This window comes from Lissotriton vulgaris, chromosome 5, assembly GCF_964263255.1.
Source record: "Lissotriton vulgaris chromosome 5, aLisVul1.2, whole genome shotgun sequence".
NCBI lineage: Eukaryota > Metazoa > Chordata > Amphibia > Caudata > Salamandridae > Lissotriton > Lissotriton vulgaris.
In genome coordinates this window covers 1449201004-1449222310 of record NC_141693.1, presented here as the reverse complement: position 1 = coordinate 1449222310, position 21307 = coordinate 1449201004, and the positions used below count along the sequence as shown (strand labels likewise).

General features: G+C 46.2%; 1 protein-coding gene across 5 annotated transcripts in view; it reads left to right on the top strand.

Moving 5' to 3' along the window:
- LOC147712725 (complement decay-accelerating factor-like) overlaps nucleotides 1-21307 on the top strand; it is a 795131-nt gene that overhangs the window by 724975 nt on the left and 48849 nt on the right. The gene's annotated exons all lie outside the window — the stretch shown is intronic.

Here is a 21307-nt window from a genome sequence, read left to right as displayed (position 1 = left end):
GTGGCACATGCCTTTTTCCTATGGCTCCTCTGATAACACTCACTGTACCAAGGTGCCTCACACGCCATCGTCCTCTGTAACCACAAGGTCCTCGGACCTCTCACTTATCCACAGACCCAGACTTCTCTAATAACCTACACCCCCACTCTCTGACAATGCAGCCCCAAAGACCCCGTTATTCAGATATGGTTTACTTACAATTTTTGAAACAGTAGGTGCCAAGTCTCAAAGTTTTACTTAGAATAGACTGGCCTGTGCTACTGAATGTCGACGTGCAGAAAGCCAAAGCAACAAGGGCTGGACTAGCCTATAGGGCAATTAGGTAGTAACCAATGGGTTGGTCTGACAGGTCAAGTGTGTGGGCCTTTTTTTGTCTGTTTCTCGGAGTGTTTTGTGCTCTACTGGGGTGGGTTTTTCATATTGATTTCCTTGGTTTTCAAGCAAACATTATCTGCAGCAAGCTCAAATCCTTGCCAACTTAAATAGCTTGACAATTACTTGTATAACTTTCTTTACAAGCTCAAAGACTAAAGTTGAAGGCTGCATACTCTTAAATCCATCTCATGCTTTTTTAATCCACCCCCAACACTCTCCCTGCCACTTTATATCACTCCTGCAGGTTCCTTCTCAGCCCTTCTTTTTTTTCTTTGTCACAGTTTTTCTGTCTTATTACGTTTTTATTTATCACTAAATCTTTCGATTTCCATGCAGGCCAGTCCACCTCTGGTGGATCTAGTATTCAAGATAATACCATTTTGAAGTCCATTATAAAATAAAAATGAAAATTGTGAAATGTTGCTTTATGCAGAATAAATGTTCCCAGGGCAGCGACGCTCTTGAGGCCTCAGTCACTATCTGTGCGCCCAATGTCAGCTGAGGTGTCAGGGGCCTGGCTGTTAAGTGTAAACCGACCTTTCAATCGCAGAAAAAGGAGATCACCATTACTCCGTGGTTGCTGGTTCACCTTCTATGTCGATTCAGAAAAGGGGGTGGTGATGAACAGAGTGTCTGAATTAAGCAGACCACTCTTACCCAGTCCAAAGATCAGGGCTTGATCCATCACCGTTATTTATCTCACTGCACATGTGTAAATGCCTGGTAACGTGTGTTATGTCTACATTCTTGGATTCAGGATCCGGGTGTTTTCATGCGTGAGTACTAGTAAGCAGTGCTTTCACAAGTGCAGAGAGAGAGGAGGGAGTGATGGGCACATTAGGAACAAAATGAGCACACCTCTCTTCAATTCAACCTCAAGAGAGGGGACGAGCAGCTTGTGCCCGACCGCCGTCAGAGAACCATTTCATGCCATCCTTCCAGGGCAGAGGTAATGTGCGAGGGGAAATTTAAAACAAAGGGAGGATCAAATAACTAATACGCAATGTGCAAAAGAACTTGGGGTCTGTCTCGTGTGAAATTCAAAGTGAATCTGCACAATGATGCAACCTGCAACTTAGCGACATTTATTTCATTTCTAACTCGCCTCACAGTTCACACACTGCTAGCATCATGTTTCAAAGTCACTACTTACTGGGACTGCCGCCTTTCAGTTTTAATTAGTCCAAGGCCTGCTGTGCACCATGCTGCTTGCTTCTTGTGTCGTCGACAGAAAAGCATTGCGGCTGCGCAGTATGCCAGGGCGGGCCGTAGTGAAAACACTGATCCCATTGGTCCGACTCAGGACACACACACACACACACCTGACGATTCCCAAGAAGGGAAGGAGCGAGTTTCTAATATATTTTAAATTGAAAGCGCTCATCATGGATTGATTGGAACGAGTGACCTGAAACTTAGAATGAGGCTGACGTATTACATTTAGTACGCCTGGAGACAACAAAAGTAACACCCTCAGGCAAGAACGTACGACCAGCAAGGTCCAAAGCCCGAACATCTGAAACCCGTTTGCAGGAAATCAAACACAGTAACATTGTCAGTTTAGCTGAAAGTTGTTTGCGGGACAATAAAGAGTTGGAAGGCCAGGATTCCAAGAAACGCAAAACAGACACATTCCATAAAGCCACATATTTAGGTCAAGGAGGTTTTACCATCCGAATGCCTCTGAGCAATTTCGAAATCAAAGAATGCTCCCCTGCAGGTTTACCATCGATAGAAACATGTCCAGCTGAAAAGGCAGAATGAAAATTATTAACAGTTCTATAAGCCAAACCAGACGAAGCAATGGACGCTAGAAAATTGAGAATCAAAACGATATCCGCTGAAGCGGGATCCACTTTCCATTGTGAACACCAATCACGCCATCGTTTCCAAGCTGACGCATAACGTTTGTGTGTGTTGGGGGCCCAAGCCTCACTGATAAATCTGGCAGCATCGCTTGATACGCCTGGGATTTGCAAGCGACCCCCGAAATCCTCCACGCCACCAGACGAAGCTGACCCGACAGAACAAGGGGGTGAGTTTCTAGAAAAGGGTCCAGCAACAAAGGGATAGGAGCGGTGTCGAGCAACTCCTCTCCAGAAGAACTGGAAACCAAGCCTGAGCTCTCCACAGAGGAGTGATTAGAATGAGCTCCAATAGAAAGTGCTTCGTGCGGGCTAGGACCTTGGGGATCATCACAAAAGGTGGAAGGGCATAACACAGGAGAGGAGGCCAAGACTGGAGAAAGTCATCCGTCGCCCGGGCCTGCGGATCCGGACGCCAGCTGTAAAACCGGGGTAGCTGTTTGTAGAGGCGAGAGGCAAACATGTCGATGTGACAACGTCCCCAAATTCGGGACAGTGTCCGAAAAACCCGAGGCTGAAGCCTCCAATCGCTGTAATCCCTCAGATGGCGAGAGTTCCAATCGGCAATCCGATTTTCGCGACCTGGAAGGTACTCTGCAATAACAGTGATCTGCCATTGCAGACAAAGATGCCAAAAGTCTTTTGCAATTTCCGCTAGAAGTTTGGATCTGGTCCTTCCCTAGTTTGTTGACATACCGCACCGCTGAGACGTTGACCATGCGGAGGAGTTTGCAACAATTCTTTGCTTGCGGTGCTAGACAACGAATGGCAAAGGAGCCCGCTAGAAGCTCCAAGCAATTGATGTGAAGAGACAATTCCTCCTGGGACCAACGGCCCCCCGTCGCAACTGGGCCGCACCGGGCTCCCCAACCCCATAGACTGGCATCCGATTCTATTACCACATCTGGGGTCTTCCGGAACAGCACACGGCCGTTCCAGGATTCCATGTGCTCCAGCCACCATAACCTCTCCCAATGTGCATCCTCAGTCAAAGGAATGTGGTCTGAATAACGAAGACCCTTCTGGAGATGCCTGATCTTGAGTTGCTGAAGAGCACGATAATGCAACAGACCTGGGAAGATCGCTTGGATCGAAGAGGACAGCAGACCTACAATTCGAGCCACCGATCTCAAGGAAACCATCTGTTTGGACAAGACCAACCTCAATTCCCTCTTGATGGATCTGATTTTCGGACCGTGCAAGAGGAGTTGACAGGAGACCGAGTCGATCCGAAAACCGAGGAAGTCCATCGACTGAGAGGGAATGAAGGCGGACTTCTGAGGATTCACAAGAAAACCAAGTGATTGTAACAGATCTATTGACTAATGCAAATGAGTCTGTAAAAGAAGAGGGCATTGCGCCATGATGAGAATATCGTCGAGATATATTATCAGACAAACTCCGCGTGCTCGCAAGGACTCCATCACCGGGCATAGAAGCTTCGTGAAGCACCACGGAGCTGACGAGAGGCCGAAGGGGAGGACAGTGTACTCGAACCAAGTCCCGAGCCACTGGACTTGAAGGAAGCGCCGATGAGGGCTGTGAATCGGAACCCACAGATAGGCATCTTTCAGGTCGAGACGGACCATCCAGTCCCCTTCCTGAAGAAGGTCCCTCAGAAGATGGATGCCCTCCATCTTAAAATGACGGGACACTACTCCGCCGTTGAACTCTTTTAGATTGAAGACCAAACGTGCACTGCCTCCCTTTTTCTCCACCAGAAAAACATTGCTGACGAAATCCTGTGGATGAAGGGATGTAGAAACGATGGCCCCTTTGGCCAGAAGAGACTCTTATTTCCACGGAAATAAACTCCTGATCTCGTTGGGAAAAAACAAGGGGAAGAGGCAGGTGGTGTTGGTGAGGGTGACTGTAAAATTCTATTCTGTAACCCTGCACCGTCTCCAACACCCAGGCATCGTTGGAGATCAATTGCCAATTGGGGAGAAAAAAACGTAACCTGCCTCCCAAAGCCACCTCCGAGGCCAGAATCAAGCTCACCTGAGTTAGGAGTCATGAGGCCCTCCTTGTGTCCGCCGTATCCGCCTTTCTTGAACTGTCCTCTCCCTTTGCGGGAGGGATAGAAGGATGACTTGTTGGCGTTGTAATCTTGTCCACCACCCATGCTGATTCTGCTGGTTGGAGCCTCAACCGAACGAGCGTCCCCGTCGTCCGGCCCTTCCAAAAACCGGGCGAAAAGCCCGTCGCAGGTTAGACTGAGCTTTATCCAGCCCACTGAATGTGGCCACAAATTTGGTGAGTTCCTTCAAGAAAGGATGTCCAAACAATAAACCTTGGGCCAGGGGACCAGACTCCGAGGGGACCAAATCTGTGAGCTTTGGGTCCAGTTTGAGAAGGATTTAGCGGCGACGCTCACAAGAAATAGCACAATTTGCGTTTCCTAGAAATACAGATGGCTCTCTGCGACCAACCCACCATCTCATCAGGGTCAATGAGTGCACCAGATTATTTGTCCCGAAAGCCCAAGTCCTGGATCTTTGTCAGGGGACCCAGAAGGTCCAACATCTTGTCCTGACAAGAACGCCAGGCTCTGTCCAAACCCTTGTTGGGATCCTTAGAATATTTCTTCAAGTAGGTCACCATGGTGGAATCTACCTCTGGTGTATCTGCCAATTTGTCAGAGAGTTCCGGACGCGGACATTCCGATCGCAATCGGGCCCGCACATCCTTTTCAAAGGGCTGGCGAATATGAGATTGAATATATTCTGCCACCTCAGGAGAGGGCAGCCAAGAAGATGAATTTGGATGGATAATGTCAGATGGATCAAAAGTCGGCAACTGGGGAGTGGAAGGTGCGTCTACAAAATGTTCCTTACATTCCTTTTTTGAAGGTGGAGGAAGCGCAGGACCAGAGGAAGACGAATCACAAGAGGAAGATACATCATCAAAAGGAGAGATTGGGGACGAGCGTCCAGACTTTGAAGATTTTTTGGAAGGCTGCACTGAAGACAGAGAATTGGCCAACTTCGCAAAATCCGAATGATGCGGATTTTTGGGAGATTTTTTAACGCGCGCTGAAGACTGAGGTAACCAGCCTTGTTGCGTGGCATATTCTGACAGGTGACGCTTCAAAGGGGCAATGGCCTGAAACAACGCCTGACCCATCAAGTCGTCCACAGAGCCAGAGGGCTCTTCTTCATCATAATAATATCCTTCCTCGTCATAATAATCTCCCATGGTGACAACTGCAAGTTGTAAATATGCCCACTTGAGGAAGAATGCAATATAAGTAGCCAAAGGCCAATTCAGGGGGAGTGGAACCCCAAAGCAAGCCAAACAAAATTGCAGGACAAACCTGTCTGATGAGGCACAATTGAAAGTGGAGGGAGGGCTTGCCTGAAACAAAAGCCACTCTAGGCAAAGCCTATGCGCTATTTTACTACCCCACTATTATTATATAGAAGGGCGTAGGAGGAGGCTAACACGCTGACAGGCTGTGGGCAGAAACTGTGGTGAACACAGCAATTCAAGGAATGCTCCATGACGAACACGGAGCGAAACGTAAAAAAAGGATGTTGCGCATGTGCTCTGACAGCCGCCTGCCGTGCTAGAGAGACGCGCGAGCTTCACGCGCAGTCCCCCACCTCCAGAACTCCCGCTCCACACAGAGACACAGGCGCTGACACCGCGCGCCTGAAAAACCGGGGAGGTGTCACACGCTCCCTGCACCGACAACCGCGTACACACAAGACCGGCAACACGCGACGGGCCGAAGCCCCGAACAAAGGCAAGCACCACAGGGCAGGCGAGCAGACAACGCGGCACAAAGTAGGTGAAAGCGCACAAAGGTAACAATACATATAAATACAATGTAATGAGGAATAAACAAATAATGTGCACTTAACTGGCTGCGAAGCAGCAAAGAAAGAGAAAGTGTTGTCCTCTATGGTACCTTTTGTAGCATGTATCCTCTATGGTTGCCCAGGGTATTCATGGGTAATGTAGTCTTTGTTTTCTTTACTGTGTTCTGATTGGCTGCTGTATTTTTCTCAGTAAAGAAATGAGAAAGCATATTTGGAGTCTCCGTCCTGCCATAGAATTCGTTTCTGGTACTGCGTGTGTGCTTTACATTTTTTCTTCCCATCTCCTAACTACGTCACTTTAACCTTTGGGCTTTTCAGTGAATATCTGTATTTTTTTTTAACATAGTCGAAACTTTGCATGTCTAATGAGTTCTTCAACTGGCTAACCACTGAGCAAGGCCATACACAAGTGGGTGTTTGGTTTAGGGCGTGGTCTCCAGGCAGGCCTTCCTGCCAATCTTCTGTAAGCATCCAGTCTTACCCTCCCTGCCCACAAGATTGGACACACGTCTTTAACCTTTTTTCTGTTGCTTATTATTATTTATTTTTTCCAGCATTATTTTTGTTTAAAACTGTTATGTATCGCAATTATTTTTATTTTGCAGACCACACACCTCAGTTTGGACCCAGCCGTATGCAAATCAATCTTGACCCTACTCCAGTGACAACAGTCCAGGCCAAACTGCAAGGCCAGAACCTCCATAAACAGTAACACAAGTGCACCATGACAGATTACTTGTGTTACTGGTTGTAGTGGGGCCTAATCATTCAGCCAGTCATACCCTAGTCTTAATTTCTACAAATTCCCATGAGCTTCAGTGTGAACCCTCCTTATCGCTTCTCCGGACATAACACTGATTAATTTTCGAATCCTAAAAACAAACAAGATGGTAAAATCAAACAGAATGCCTATACTAGGTACGAGATAATAGAAATCAGTCCCACCAATCTTCTTCGGGAAGGCTTACCTTCCATCTGAGTCTTGAATAATTTAAATGTAAAGGTTGCTCTGGGGAATTTTAACGATTCCTTTTACCAGGCACTTGACCACATCGCCCCTCTCATACAGACTCCTGCCACCCCTAGCAGAAACAATGCCCTCTGGTTTTCGTCCGATTTAAAACTGGAGAAATCCAAGTGGAAAAGGCTGGAAGGGCTTTGGCAAAGGACCAAAGCTACCGCAAATAAAGATAAATTTAAATTGCTGCTGAAGAGCTATCGCAATACTATCAAAATGGCCTCAAAAACTTTAAAATGAACAAGATTGAACGAGCATGCAATTCGACAAAAACTCTCTTCAAAACACTCAATGATTTCATAAAATCACGCGCCTGCATATGTGTGATCTCGGCTACACAAGAGCTTTGTGACTCGTTAGCCAACTTTTTGTAGAGAAGGTAAATAATATGTAAGCAAATTTCCCCCACCCCAGAGCCAATTTGACTATCTTTGTGATTTTAGTTTGCCTTCACTTAAGGCCATCTTTTATCTGTAAAGATTTGTACATCGCACTCTGGAGCAGATCCAGGGGCTGCTAGAAACCAGTGGCGTCACTAGGGTTGGTGTCTCCCAGTGCGGTAACTCATGGTGTCACCCCCTCACGACTTACCCCATGATGGACCACCTCCGACTCCGCCAGTGCCAAATAACGCTCTAGCACAAAGCATGACATGGCACAAAGAAGATAAAAGTCCAGAGACTTAACACCTTTCATTAGAAGGTAAACGTATCCGGCAAACCACCATTGCTATATTGCCCTCCATGATATTTCTTAATTTTTTTAATTAATTTATTTCAGTGCAGGTTTGAGCTCTGGGCTGCCGCACTGTGCTAGTGAGGCCCGGATTTTGAATGCCCACTTCCATTAACTTTGTAATTGGCTGGGCGGCAGCGCGTGCCTCAGTGGTGGCTGATGAGATTTAATAGTGGCAGGGCGTAAAAAACAGTTTCCAAAGTAAAAAAAGCGAGCATGTATGCACTACTATTTTTTGAATATATGTTGCGAACTCAATGAAATTGGACCAGAGCACTCAGCAAGAACACCAGTTACATTTCACAAGGTCCGAGTCCTTTTTAAGCATAAAGAGATTAATTTTTTGCCGAGAGTCACAGGATGTTCAGCCGGTGTCAGGAGGACTCGACCACAGTTCCCTAGTTACAAAAGTTGGTGACAGCACATTATCATAAAGAAAATTAAAGCCTTTTCTCTCACCTGGCTCAAAGGGGAAAATATGTTTATTGTGTTGACCCTGAAGCTGGGTTTCCAAACTCTGTGTTTATATCTAATAACTGTTCATGAGCCAAACGGACGTGCGCTGATCTTTATTCTTTGTGAGAGGATCCGCTTCTCAGTTTCTGCTTTCCACTTACCTGCCCAGCCCAGTCAATCCCGAAGCTGCTCTATAAAATAAAGAGTGCAAGGTTCTTTCAACAGCCTTGTGTCTCTTTGTGCGCTCTGCCCAGTGCTTAATTTGTAAAATATTAAGTCCAGGTGCTCAATTTTTTTTTAGGAGGCCATACCCATTTCCCCCATCTCCACCCACATACTCTATTGGCTCCACCCGCATCCTCAATTGGCACTGCTGAAAGCCAGGTGTAATACCTAATCTAAATTCCAAGAAGGGAGACTTCCTCAAGTAAGTTGCTGATAGGCGGTCTCGCCACCCAAGAACATGTTGAAAAAAAGGGAAGCAAAAGGGCATTCAAAGCTCAATTTTGGAAACAATTTGCTAAAATAACAAATGCAACTTCTGCAACATAACACAGTGGTTAGGGTTGAGTTAACCAGTACCAATTTATTTCTACACAAACAAACCCTTTTCAGTAAAATTAGGATAGTCAAAGACTGGTGAAAAACGTAACTCTAACCTATATCATGCTGTTTGCATCTAGCGTTTTGATGGTAGCAGTTCATAGCTCAATGTGCTAGATCATGATTGTAACGTATGAATTGCACAATAACAAAAGGATCTCTGTGGCAAAAGCAGCATCCCACTGAGCTATGCACATGAAATACTGTTCTGTGCTCTGCACGGTACACACACTTTGCAGCAGGCATATTAACCCTTTGCGCTACCTTAGATGAGTCAAAACTGTCACTAGACAAAACTCCGAACTCTCTCCGGCACTGGCAGGTACAGTAATTACCAGAGTTATCGTGGCACATTTATTGTTGCCTGAAAACTGTTGGATACACAAAGAACTCAGCAGTGCTTTTAAAACTGATGCACCGCTACAAAAATGCCCCCACCCCCACCCTTCCAGCTTTTCAACACAGCTTCATCTGCCTTGATGTAGATAATGTATTAAGGACAGATATAGGTCTGTCCTAAAGGGAGGTGGCACAGTCTTTACATTAAGGACCAGTAGCTCACTATGTGCAGCAAAGAGTAGTCTGACACCATTTGGTGTATTGGAAAAGAAGCACAATGTGTGCACTAAGCACAGCTGATACCATCTCTGCATTTGAGGAAGGTGGGTGGCCTCTGTGTTAAGGGCAGGTAGGTGGCACATGCCTTTTTCCTATGGCTCCTCTGATAACACTCACTGTACCAAGGTGCCTCACACGCCATCGTCCTCTGTAACCACAAGGTCCTCGGACCTCTCACTTATCCACAGACCCAGACTTCTCTAATAACCTACACCCCCACTCTCTGACAATGCAGCCCCAAAGACCCCGTTATTCAGATATGGTTTACTTACAATTTTTGAAACAGTAGGTGCCAAGTCTCAAAGTTTTACTTAGAATAGACTGGCCTGTGCTACTGAATGTCGACGTGCAGAAAGCCAAAGCAACAAGGGCTGGACTAGCCTATAGGGCAATTAGGTAGTAACCAATGGGTTGGTCTGACAGGTCAAGTGTGTGGGCCTTTTTTTGTCTGTTTCTCGGAGTGTTTTGTGCTCTACTGGGGTGGGTTTTTCATATTGATTTCCTTGGTTTTCAAGCAAACATTATCTGCAGCAAGCTCAAATCCTTGCCAACTTAAATAGCTTGACAATTACTTGTATAACTTTCTTTACAAGCTCAAAGACTAAAGTTGAAGGCTGCATACTCTTAAATCCATCTCATGCTTTTTTAATCCACCCCCAACACTCTCCCTGCCACTTTATATCACTCCTGCAGGTTCCTTCTCAGCCCTTCTTTTTTTTCTTTGTCACAGTTTTTCTGTCTTATTACGTTTTTATTTATCACTAAATCTTTCGATTTCCATGCAGGCCAGTCCACCTCTGGTGGATCTAGTATTCAAGATAATACCATTTTGAAGTCCATTATAAAATAAAAATGAAAATTGTGAAATGTTGCTTTATGCAGAATAAATGTTCCCAGGGCAGCGACGCTCTTGAGGCCTCAGTCACTATCTGTGCGCCCAATGTCAGCTGAGGTGTCAGGGGCCTGGCTGTTAAGTGTAAACCGACCTTTCAATCGCAGAAAAAGGAGATCACCATTACTCCGTGGTTGCTGGTTCACCTTCTATGTCGATTCAGAAAAGGGGGTGGTGATGAACAGAGTGTCTGAATTAAGCAGACCACTCTTACCCAGTCCAAAGATCAGGGCTTGATCCATCACCGTTATTTATCTCACTGCACATGTGTAAATGCCTGGTAACGTGTGTTATGTCTACATTCTTGGATTCAGGATCCGGGTGTTTTCATGCGTGAGTACTAGTAAGCAGTGCTTTCACAAGTGCAGAGAGAGAGGAGGGAGTGATGGGCACATTAGGAACAAAATGAGCACACCTCTCTTCAATTCAACCTCAAGAGAGGGGACGAGCAGCTTGTGCCCGACCGCCGTCAGAGAACCATTTCATGCCATCCTTCCAGGGCAGAGGTAATGTGCGAGGGGAAATTTAAAACAAAGGGAGGATCAAATAACTAATACGCAATGTGCAAAAGAACTTGGGGTCTGTCTCGTGTGAAATTCAAAGTGAATCTGCACAATGATGCAACCTGCAACTTAGCGACATTTATTTCATTTCTAACTCGCCTCACAGTTCACACACTGCTAGCATCATGTTTCAAAGTCACTACTTACTGGGACTGCCGCCTTTCAGTTTTAATTAGTCCAAGGCCTGCTGTGCACCATGCTGCTTGCTTCTTGTGTCGTCGACAGAAAAGCATTGCGGCTGCGCAGTATGCCAGGGCGGGCCGTAGTGAAAACACTGATCCCATTGGTCCGACTCAGGACACACACACACACACACCTGACGATTCCCAAGAAGGGAAGGAGCGAGTTTCTAATATATTTTAAATTGAAAGCGCTCATCATGGATTGATTGGAACGAGTGACCTGAAACTTAGAATGAGGCTGACGTATTACATTTAGTACGCCTGGAGACAACAAAAGTAACACCCTCAGGCAAGAACGTACGACCAGCAAGGTCCAAAGCCCGAACATCTGAAACCCGTTTGCAGGAAATCAAACACAGTAACATTGTCAGTTTAGCTGAAAGTTGTTTGCGGGACAATAAAGAGTTGGAAGGCCAGGATTCCAAGAAACGCAAACCAGACACATTCCATAAAGCCACATATTTAGGTCAAGGAGGTTTTACCATCCGAATGCCTCTGAGCAATTTCGAAATCAAAGAATGCTCCCCTGCAGGTTTACCATCGATAGAAACATGTCCAGCTGAAAAGGCAGAATGAAAATTATTAACAGTTCTATAAGCCAAACCAGACGAAGCAATGGACGCTAGAAAATTGAGAATCAAAACGATATCCGCTGAAGCGGGATCCACTTTCCATTGTGAACACCAATCACGCCATCGTTTCCAAGCTGACGCATAACGTTTGTGTGTGTTGGGGGCCCAAGCCTCACTGATAAATCTGGCAGCATCGCTTGATACGCCTGGGATTTGCAAGCGACCCCCGAAATCCTCCACGCCACCAGACGAAGCTGACCCGACAGAACAAGGGGGTGAGTTTCTAGAAAAGGGTCCAGCAACAAAGGGATAGGAGCGGTGTCGAGCAACTCCTCTCCAGAAGAACTGGAAACCAAGCCTGAGCTCTCCACAGAGGAGTGATTAGAATGAGCTCCAATAGAAAGTGCTTCGTGCGGGCTAGGACCTTGGGGATCATCACAAAAGGTGGAAGGGCATAACACAGGAGAGGAGGCCAAGACTGGAGAAAGTCATCCGTCGCCCGGGCCTGCGGATCCGGACGCCAGCTGTAAAACCGGGGTAGCTGTTTGTAGAGGCGAGAGGCAAACATGTCGATGTGACAACGTCCCCAAATTCGGGACAGTGTCCGAAAAACCCGAGGCTGAAGCCTCCAATCGCTGTAATCCCTCAGATGGCGAGAGTTCCAATCGGCAATCCGATTTTCGCGACCTGGAAGGTACTCTGCAATAACAGTGATCTGCCATTGCAGACAAAGATGCCAAAAGTCTTTTGCAATTTCCGCTAGAAGTTTGGATCTGGTCCTTCCCTAGTTTGTTGACATACCGCACCGCTGAGACGTTGACCATGCGGAGGAGTTTGCAACAATTCTTTGCTTGCGGTGCTAGACAACGAATGGCAAAGGAGCCCGCTAGAAGCTCCAAGCAATTGATGTGAAGAGACAATTCCTCCTGGGACCAACGGCCCCCCGTCGCAACTGGGCCGCACCGGGCTCCCCAACCCCATAGACTGGCATCCGATTCTATTACCACATCTGGGGTCTTCCGGAACAGCACACGGCCGTTCCAGGATTCCATGTGCTCCAGCCACCATAACCTCTCCCAATGTGCATCCTCAGTCAAAGGAATGTGGTCTGAATAACGAAGACCCTTCTGGAGATGCCTGATCTTGAGTTGCTGAAGAGCACGATAATGCAGCAGACCTGGGAAGATCGCTTGGATCGAAGAGGACAGCAGACCTACAATTCGAGCCACCGATCTCAAGGAAACCATCTGTTTGGACAAGACCAACCTCAATTCCCTCTTGATGGATCTGATTTTCGGACCGTGCAAGAGGAGTTGACAGGAGACCGAGTCAATCCGAAAACCGAGGAAGTCCATCGACTGAGAGGGAATGAAGGCGGACTTCTGAGGATTCACAAGAAAACCAAGTGATTGTAACAGATCTATTGACTAATGCAAATGAGTCTGTAAAAGAAGAGGGCATTGCGCCATGATGAGAATATCGTCGAGATATATTATCAGACAAACTCCGCGTGCTCGCAAGGACTCCATCACCGGGCATAGAAGCTTCGTGAAGCACCACGGAGCTGACGAGAGGCCGAAGGGGAGGACAGTGTACTCGAACCAAGTCCCGAGCCACTGGACTTGAAGGAAGCGCCGATGAGGGCTGTGAATCGGAACCCACAGATAGGCATCTTTCAGGTCGAGACGGACCATCCAGTCCCCTTCCTGAAGAAGGTCCCTCAGAAGATGGATGCCCTCCACCTTAAAATGACGGGACACTACTCCGCCGTTGAACTCTTTTAGATTGAAGACCAAACGTGCACTGCCTCCCTTTTTCTCCACCAGAAAAACATTGCTGGCGAAATCCTGTGGATGAAGGGATGTAGAAACGATGGCCCCTTTGGCCAGAAGAGACTCTTATTTCCGCGGAAATAAACTCCTGATCTCGTTGGGAAAAAACAAGGGGAAGAGGCAGGTGGTGTTGGTGAGGGTGACTGTAAAATTCTATTCTGTAACCCTGCACCGTCTCCAACACCCAGGCATCGTTGGAGATCAATTGCCAATTGGGGAGAAAAAAACGTAACCTGCCTCCCAAAGCCACCTCCGAGGCCAGAATCAAGCTCACCTGAGTTAGGAGTCATGAGGCCCTCCTTGTGTCCGCCGTATCCGCCTTTCTTGAACTGTCCTCTCCCTTTGCGGGAGGGATAGAAGGATGACTTGTTGGCGTTGTAATCTTGTCCACCACCCATGCTGATTCTGCTGGTTGGAGCCTCAACCGAACGAGCGTCCCCGTCGTCCGGCCCTTCCAAAAACCGGGCGAAAAGCCCGTCGCAGGTTAGACTGAGCTTTATCCAGCCCACTGAATGTGGCCACAAATTTGGTGAGTTCCTTCAAGAAAGGATGTCCAAACAATAAACCTTGGGCCAGGGGACCAGACTCCGAGGGGACCAAATCTGTGAGCTTTGGGTCCAGTTTGAGAAGGATTTAGCGGCGACGCTCACAAGAAATAGCACAATTTGCGTTTCCTAGAAATACAGATGGCCCTCTGCGACCAACCCACCATCTCATCAGGGTCAATGAGTGCACCAGATTATTTGTCCCGAAAGCCCAAGTCCTGGATCTTTGTCAGGGGACCCAGAAGGTCCAACATCTTGTCCTGACAAGAACGCCAGGCTCTGTCCAAACCCTTGTTGGGATCCTTAGAATATTTCTTCAAGTAGGTCACCATGGTGGAATCTACCTCTGGTGTATCTGCCAATTTGTCAGAGAGTTCCGGACGCGGACATTCCGATCGCAATCGGGCCCGCACATCCTTTTCAAAGGGCTGGCGAATATGAGATTGAATATATTCTGCCACCTCAGGAGAGGGCAGCCAAGAAGATGAATTTGGATGGATAATGTCAGATGGATCAAAAGTCGGCAACTGGGGAGTGGAAGGTGCGTCTACAAAATGTTCCTTACATTCCTTTTTTGAAGGTGGAGGAAGCGCAGGACCAGAGGAAGACGAATCACAAGAGGAAGATACATCATCAAAAGGAGAGATTGGGGACGAGCGTCCAGACTTTGAAGATTTTTTGGAAGGCTGCACTGAAGACAGAGAATTGGCCAACTTCGCAAAATCCGAATGATGCGGATTTTTGGGAGATTTTTTAACGCGCGCTGAAGACTGAGGTAACCAGCCTTGTTGCGTGGCATATTCTGACAGGTGACGCTTCAAAGGGGCAATGGCCTGAAACAACGCCTGACCCATCAAGTCGTCCACAGAGCCAGAGGGCTCTTCTTCATCATAATAATATCCTTCCTCGTCATAATAATCTCCCATGGTGACAACTGCAAGTTGTAAATATGCCCACTTGAGGAAGAATGCAATATAAGTAGCCAAAGGCCAATTCAGGGGGAGTGGAACCCCAAAGCAAGCCAAACAAAATTGCAGGACAAACCTGTCTGATGAGGCACAATTGAAAGTGGAGGGAGGGCTTGCCTGAAACAAAAGCCACTCTAGGCAAAGCCTATGCGCTATTTTACTACCCCACTATTATTATATAGAAGGGCGTAGGAGGAGGCTAACACGCTGACAGGCTGTGGGCAGAAACTGTGGTGAACACAGCAATTCAAGGAATGCTCCATGACGAACACGGAGCGAAACGTAAAAAAAGGATGTTGCGCATGTGCTCTGACAGCCGCCTGCCGTGCTAGAGAGACGCGCGAGCTTCACGCGCAGTCCCCCACCTCCAGAACTCCCGCTCCACACAGAGACACAGGCGCTGACACCGCGCGCCTGAAAAACCGGGGAGGTGTCACACGCTCCCTGCACCGACAACCGCGTACACACAAGACCGGCGACGGGCCGAAGCCCCGAACAAAGGCAAGCACCACAGGGCAGGCGAGCAGACAACGCGGCACAAAGTAGGTGAAAGCGCACAAAGGTAACAATACATATAAATACAATGTAATGAGGAATAAACAAATAATGTGCACTTAACTGGCTGCGAAGCAGCAAAGAAAGAGAAAGTGTTGTCCTCTATGGTACCTTTTGTAGCATGTATCCTCTATGGTTGCCCAGGGTATTCATGGGTAATGTAGTCTTTGTTTTCTTTACTGTGTTCTGATTGGCTGCTGTATTTTTCTCAGTAAAGAAATGAGAAAGCATATTTGGAGTCTCCGTCCTGCCATAGAATTAGTTTCTGGTACTGCGTGTGTGCTTTACATTTTTTCTTCCCATCTCCTAACTACGTCACTTTAACCTTTGGGCTTTTCAGTGAATATCTGTATTTTTTTTTAACATAGTCGAAACTTTGCATGTCTAATGAGTTCTTCAACTGGCTAACCACTGAGCAAGGCCATACACAAGTGGGTGTTTGGTTTAGGGCGTGGTCTCCAGGCAGGCCTTCCTGCCAATCTTCTGTAAGCATCCAGTCTTACCCTCCCTGCCCACAAGATTGGACACACGTCTTTAACCTTTTTTCTGTTGCTTATTATTATTTATTTTTTCCAGCATTATTTTTGTTTAAAACTGTTATGTATCCCAATTATTTTTATTTTGCAGACCACACACCTCAGTTTGGACCCAGCCGTATGCAAATCAATCTTGACCCTACTCCAGTGACAACAGTCCAGGCCAAACTGCAAGGCCAGAACCTCCATAAACAGTAACACAAGTGCACCATGACAGATTACTTGTGTTACTGGTTGTAGTGGGGCCTAATCATTCAGCCAGTCATACCCTAGTCTTAATTTCTACAAATTCCCATGAGCTTCAGTGTGAACCCTCCTTATCGCTTCTCCGGACATAACACTGATTAATTTTCGAATCCTAAAAACAAACAAGATGGTAAAATCAAACAGAATGCCTATACTAGGTACGAGATAATAGAAATCAGTCCCACCAATCTTCTTCGGGAAGGCTTACCTTCCATCTGAGTCTTGAATAATTTAAATGTAAAGGTTGCTCTGGGGAATTTTAACGATTCCTTTTACCAGGCACTTGACCACATCGCCCCTCTCATACAGACTCCTGCCACCCCTAGCAGAAACAATGCCCTCTGGTTTTCGTCCGATTTAAAACTGGAGAAATCCAAGTGGAAAAGGCTGGAAGGGCTTTGGCAAAGGACCAAAGCTACCGCAAATAAAGATAAATTTAAATTGCTGCTGAAGAGCTATCGCAATACTATCAAAATGGCCTCAAAAACTTTAAAATGAACAAGATTGAACGAGCATGCAATTCGACAAAAACTCTCTTCAAAACACTCAATGATTTCATAAAATCACGCGCCTGCATATGTGTGATCTCGGCTACACAAGAGCTTTGTGACTCGTTAGCCAACTTTTTGTAGAGAAGGTAAATAATATGTAAGCAAATTTCCCCCACCCCAGAGCCAATTTGACTATCTTTGTGATTTTAGTTTGCCTTCACTTAAGGCCATCTTTTATCTGTAAAGATTTGTACATCGCACTCTGGAGCAGATCCAGGGGCTGCTAGAAACCAGTGGCGTCACTAGGGTTGGTGTCTCCCAGTGCGGTAACTCATGGTGTCACCCCCTCACGACTTACCCCATGATGGACCACCTCCGACTCCGCCAGTGCCAAATAACGCTCTAGCACAAAGCATGACATGGCACAAAGAAGATAAAAGTCCAGAGACTTAACACCTTTCATTAGAAGGTAAACGTATCCGGCAAACCACCATTGCTATATTGCCCTCCATGATATTTCTTAATTTTTTTAATTAATTTATTTCAGTGCAGGTTTGAGCTCTGGGCTGCCGCACTGTGCTAGTGAGGCCCGGATTTTGAATGCCCACTTCCATTAACTTTGTAATTGGCTGGGCGGCAGCGCGTGCCTCAGTGGTGGCTGATGAGATTTAATAGTGGCAGGGCGTAAAAAACAGTTTCCAAAGTAAAAAAAGCGAGCATGTATGCACTACTATTTTTTGAATATATGTTGCGAACTCAATGAAATTGGACCAGAGCACTCAGCAAGAACACCAGTTACATTTCACAAGGTCCGAGTCCTTTTTAAGCATAAAGAGATTAATTTTTTGCCGAGAGTCACAGGATGTTCAGCCGGTGTCAGGAGGACTCGACCACAGTTCCCTAGTTACAAAAGTTGGTGACAGCACATTATCATAAAGAAAATTAAAGCCTTTTCTCTCACCTGGCTCAAAGGGGAAAATATGTTTATTGTGTTGACCCTGAAGCTGGGTTTCCAAACTCTGTGTTTATATCTAATAACTGTTCATGAGCCAAACGGACGTGCGCTGATCTTTATTCTTTGTGAGAGGATCCGCTTCTCAGTTTCTGCTTTCCACTTACCTGCCCAGCCCAGTCAATCCCGAAGCTGCTCTATAAAATAAAGAGTGCAAGGTTCTTTCAACAGCCTTGTGTCTCTTTGTGCGCTCTGCCCAGTGCTTAATTTGTAAAATATTAAGTCCAGGTGCTCAATTTTTTTTTAGGAGGCCATACCCATTTCCCCCATCTCCACCCACATACTCTATTGGCTCCACCCGCATCCTCAATTGGCACTGCTGAAAGCCAGGTGTAATACCTAATCTAAATTCCAAGAAGGGAGACTTCCTCAAGTAAGTTGCTGATAGGCGGTCTCGCCACCCAAGAACATGTTGAAAAAAAGGGAAGCAAAAGGGCATTCAAAGCTCAATTTTGGAAACAATTTGCTAAAATAACAAATGCAACTTCTGCAACATAACACAGTGGTTAGGGTTGAGTTAACCAGTACCAATTTATTTCTACACAAACAAACCCTTTTCAGTAAAATTAGGATAGTCAAAGACTGGTGAAAAACGTAACTCTAACCTATATCATGCTGTTTGCATCTAGCGTTTTGATGGTAGCAGTTCATAGCTCAATGTGCTAGATCATGATTGTAACGTATGAATTGCACAATAACAAAAGGATCTCTGTGGCAAAAGCAGCATCCCACTGAGCTATGCACATGAAATACTGTTCTGTGCTCTGCACGGGACACACACTTTGCAGCAGGCATATTAACCCTTTGCGCTACCTTAGATGAGTCAAAACTGTCACTAGACAAAACTCCGAACTCTCTCCGGCACTGGCAGGTACAGTAATTACCAGAGTTATCGTGGCACATTTATTGTTGCCTGAAAACTGTTGGATACACAAAGAACTCAGCAGTGCTTTTAAAACTGATGCACCGCTACAAAAATGCCCCCACCCCCACCCTTCCAGCTTTTCAACACAGCTTCATCTGCCTTGATGTAGATAATGTATTAAGGACAGATATAGGTCTGTCCTAAAGGGAGGTGGCACAGTCTTTACATTAAGGACCAGTAGCTCACTATGTGCAGCAAAGAGTAGTCTGACACCATTTGGTGTATTGGAAAAGAAGCACAATGTGTGCACTAAGCACAGCTGATACCATCTCTGCATTTGAGGAAGGTGGGTGGCCTCTGTGTTAAGGGCAGGTAGGTGGCACATGCCTTTTTCCTATGGCTCCTCTGATAACACTCACTATACCAAGGTGCCTCACACGCCATCGTCCTCTGTAACCACAAGGTCCTCGGACCTCTCACTTATCCACAGACCCAGACTTCTCTAATAACCTACACCCCCACTCTCTGACAATGCAGCCCCAAAGACCCCGTTATTCAGATATGGTTTACTTACAATTTTTGAAACAGTAGGTGCCAAGTCTCAAAGTTTTACTTAGAATAGACTGGCCTGTGCTACTGAATGTCGACGTGCAGAAAGCCAAAGCAACAAGGGCTGGACTAGCCTATAGGGCAATTAGGTAGTAACCAATGGGTTGGTCTGACAGGTCAAGTGTGTGGGCCTTTTTTTGTCTGTTTCTCGGAGTGTTTTGTGCTCTACTGGGGTGGGTTTTTCATATTGATTTCCTTGGTTTTCAAGCAAACATTATCTGCAGCAAGCTCAAATCCTTGCCAACTTAAATAGCTTGACAATTACTTGTATAACTTTCTTTACAAGCTCAAAGACTAAAGTTGAAGGCTGCATACTCTTAAATCCATCTCATGCTTTTTTAATCCACCCCCAACACTCTCCCTGCCACTTTATATCACTCCTGCAGGTTCCTTCTCAGCCCTTCTTTTTTTTCTTTGTCACAGTTTTTCTGTCTTATTACGTTTTTATTTATCACTAAATCTTTCGATTTCCATGCAGGCCAGTCCACCTCTGGTGGATCTAGTATTCAAGATAATACCATTTTGAAGTCCATTATAAAATAAAAATGAAAATTGTGAAATGTTGCTTTATGCAGAATAAATGTTCCCAGGGCAGCGACGCTCTTGAGGCCTCAGTCACTATCTGTGCGCCCAATGTCAGCTGAGGTGTCAGGGGCCTGGCTGTTAAGTGTAAACCGACCTTTCAATCGCAGAAAAAGGAGATCACCATTACTCCGTGGTTGCTGGTTCACCTTCTATGTCGATTCAGAAAAGGGGGTGGTGATGAACAGAGTGTCTGAATTAAGCAGACCACTCTTACCCAGTCCAAAGATCAGGGCTTGATCCATCACCGTTATTTATCTCACTGCACATGTGTAAATGCCTGGTAACGTGTGTTATGTCTACATTCTTGGATTCAGGATCCGGGTGTTTTCATGCGTGAGTACTAGTAAGCAGTGCTTTCACAAGTGCAGAGAGAGAGGAGGGAGTGATGGGCACATTAGGAACAAAATGAGCACACCTCTCTTCAATTCAACCTCAAGAGAGGGGACGAGCAGCTTGTGCCCGACCGCCGTCAGAGAACCATTTCATGCCATCCTTCCAGGGCAGAGGTAATGTGCGAGGGGAAATTTAAAACAAAGGGAGGATCAAATAACTAATACGCAATGTGCAAAAGAACTTGGGGTCTGTCTCGTGTGAAATTCAAAGTGAATCTGCACAATGATGCAACCTGCAACTTAGCGACATTTATTTCATTTCTAACTCGCCTCACAGTTCACACACTGCTAGCATCATGTTTCAAAGTCACTACTTACTGGGACTGCCGCCTTTCAGTTTTAATTAGTCCAAGGCCTGCTGTGCACCATGCTGCTTGCTTCTTGTGTCGTCGACAGAAAAGCATTGCGGCTGCGCAGTATGCCAGGGCGGGCCGTAGTGAAAACACTGATCCCATTGGTCCGACTCAGGACACACACACACACACACACCTGACGATTCCCAAGAAGGGAAGGAGCGAGTTTCTAATATATTTTAAATTGAAAGCGCTCATCATGGATTGATTGGAACGAGTGACCTGAAACTTAGAATGAGGCTGACGTATTACATTTAGTACGCCTGGAGACAACAAAAGTAACACCCTCAGGCAAGAACGTACGACCAGCAAGGTCCAAAGCCCGAACATCTGAAACCCGTTTGCAGGAAATCAAACACAGTAACATTGTCAGTTTAGCTGAAAGTTGTTTGCGGGACAATAAAGAGTTGGAAGGCCAGGATTCCAAGAAACGCAAAACAGACACATTCCATAAAGCCACATATTTAGGTCAAGGAGGTTTTACCATCCGAATGCCTCTGAGCAATTTCGAAATCAAAGAATGCTCCCCTGCAGGTTTACCATCGATAGAAACATGTCCAGCTGAAAAGGCAGAATGAAAATTATTAACAGTTCTATAAGCCAAACCAGACGAAG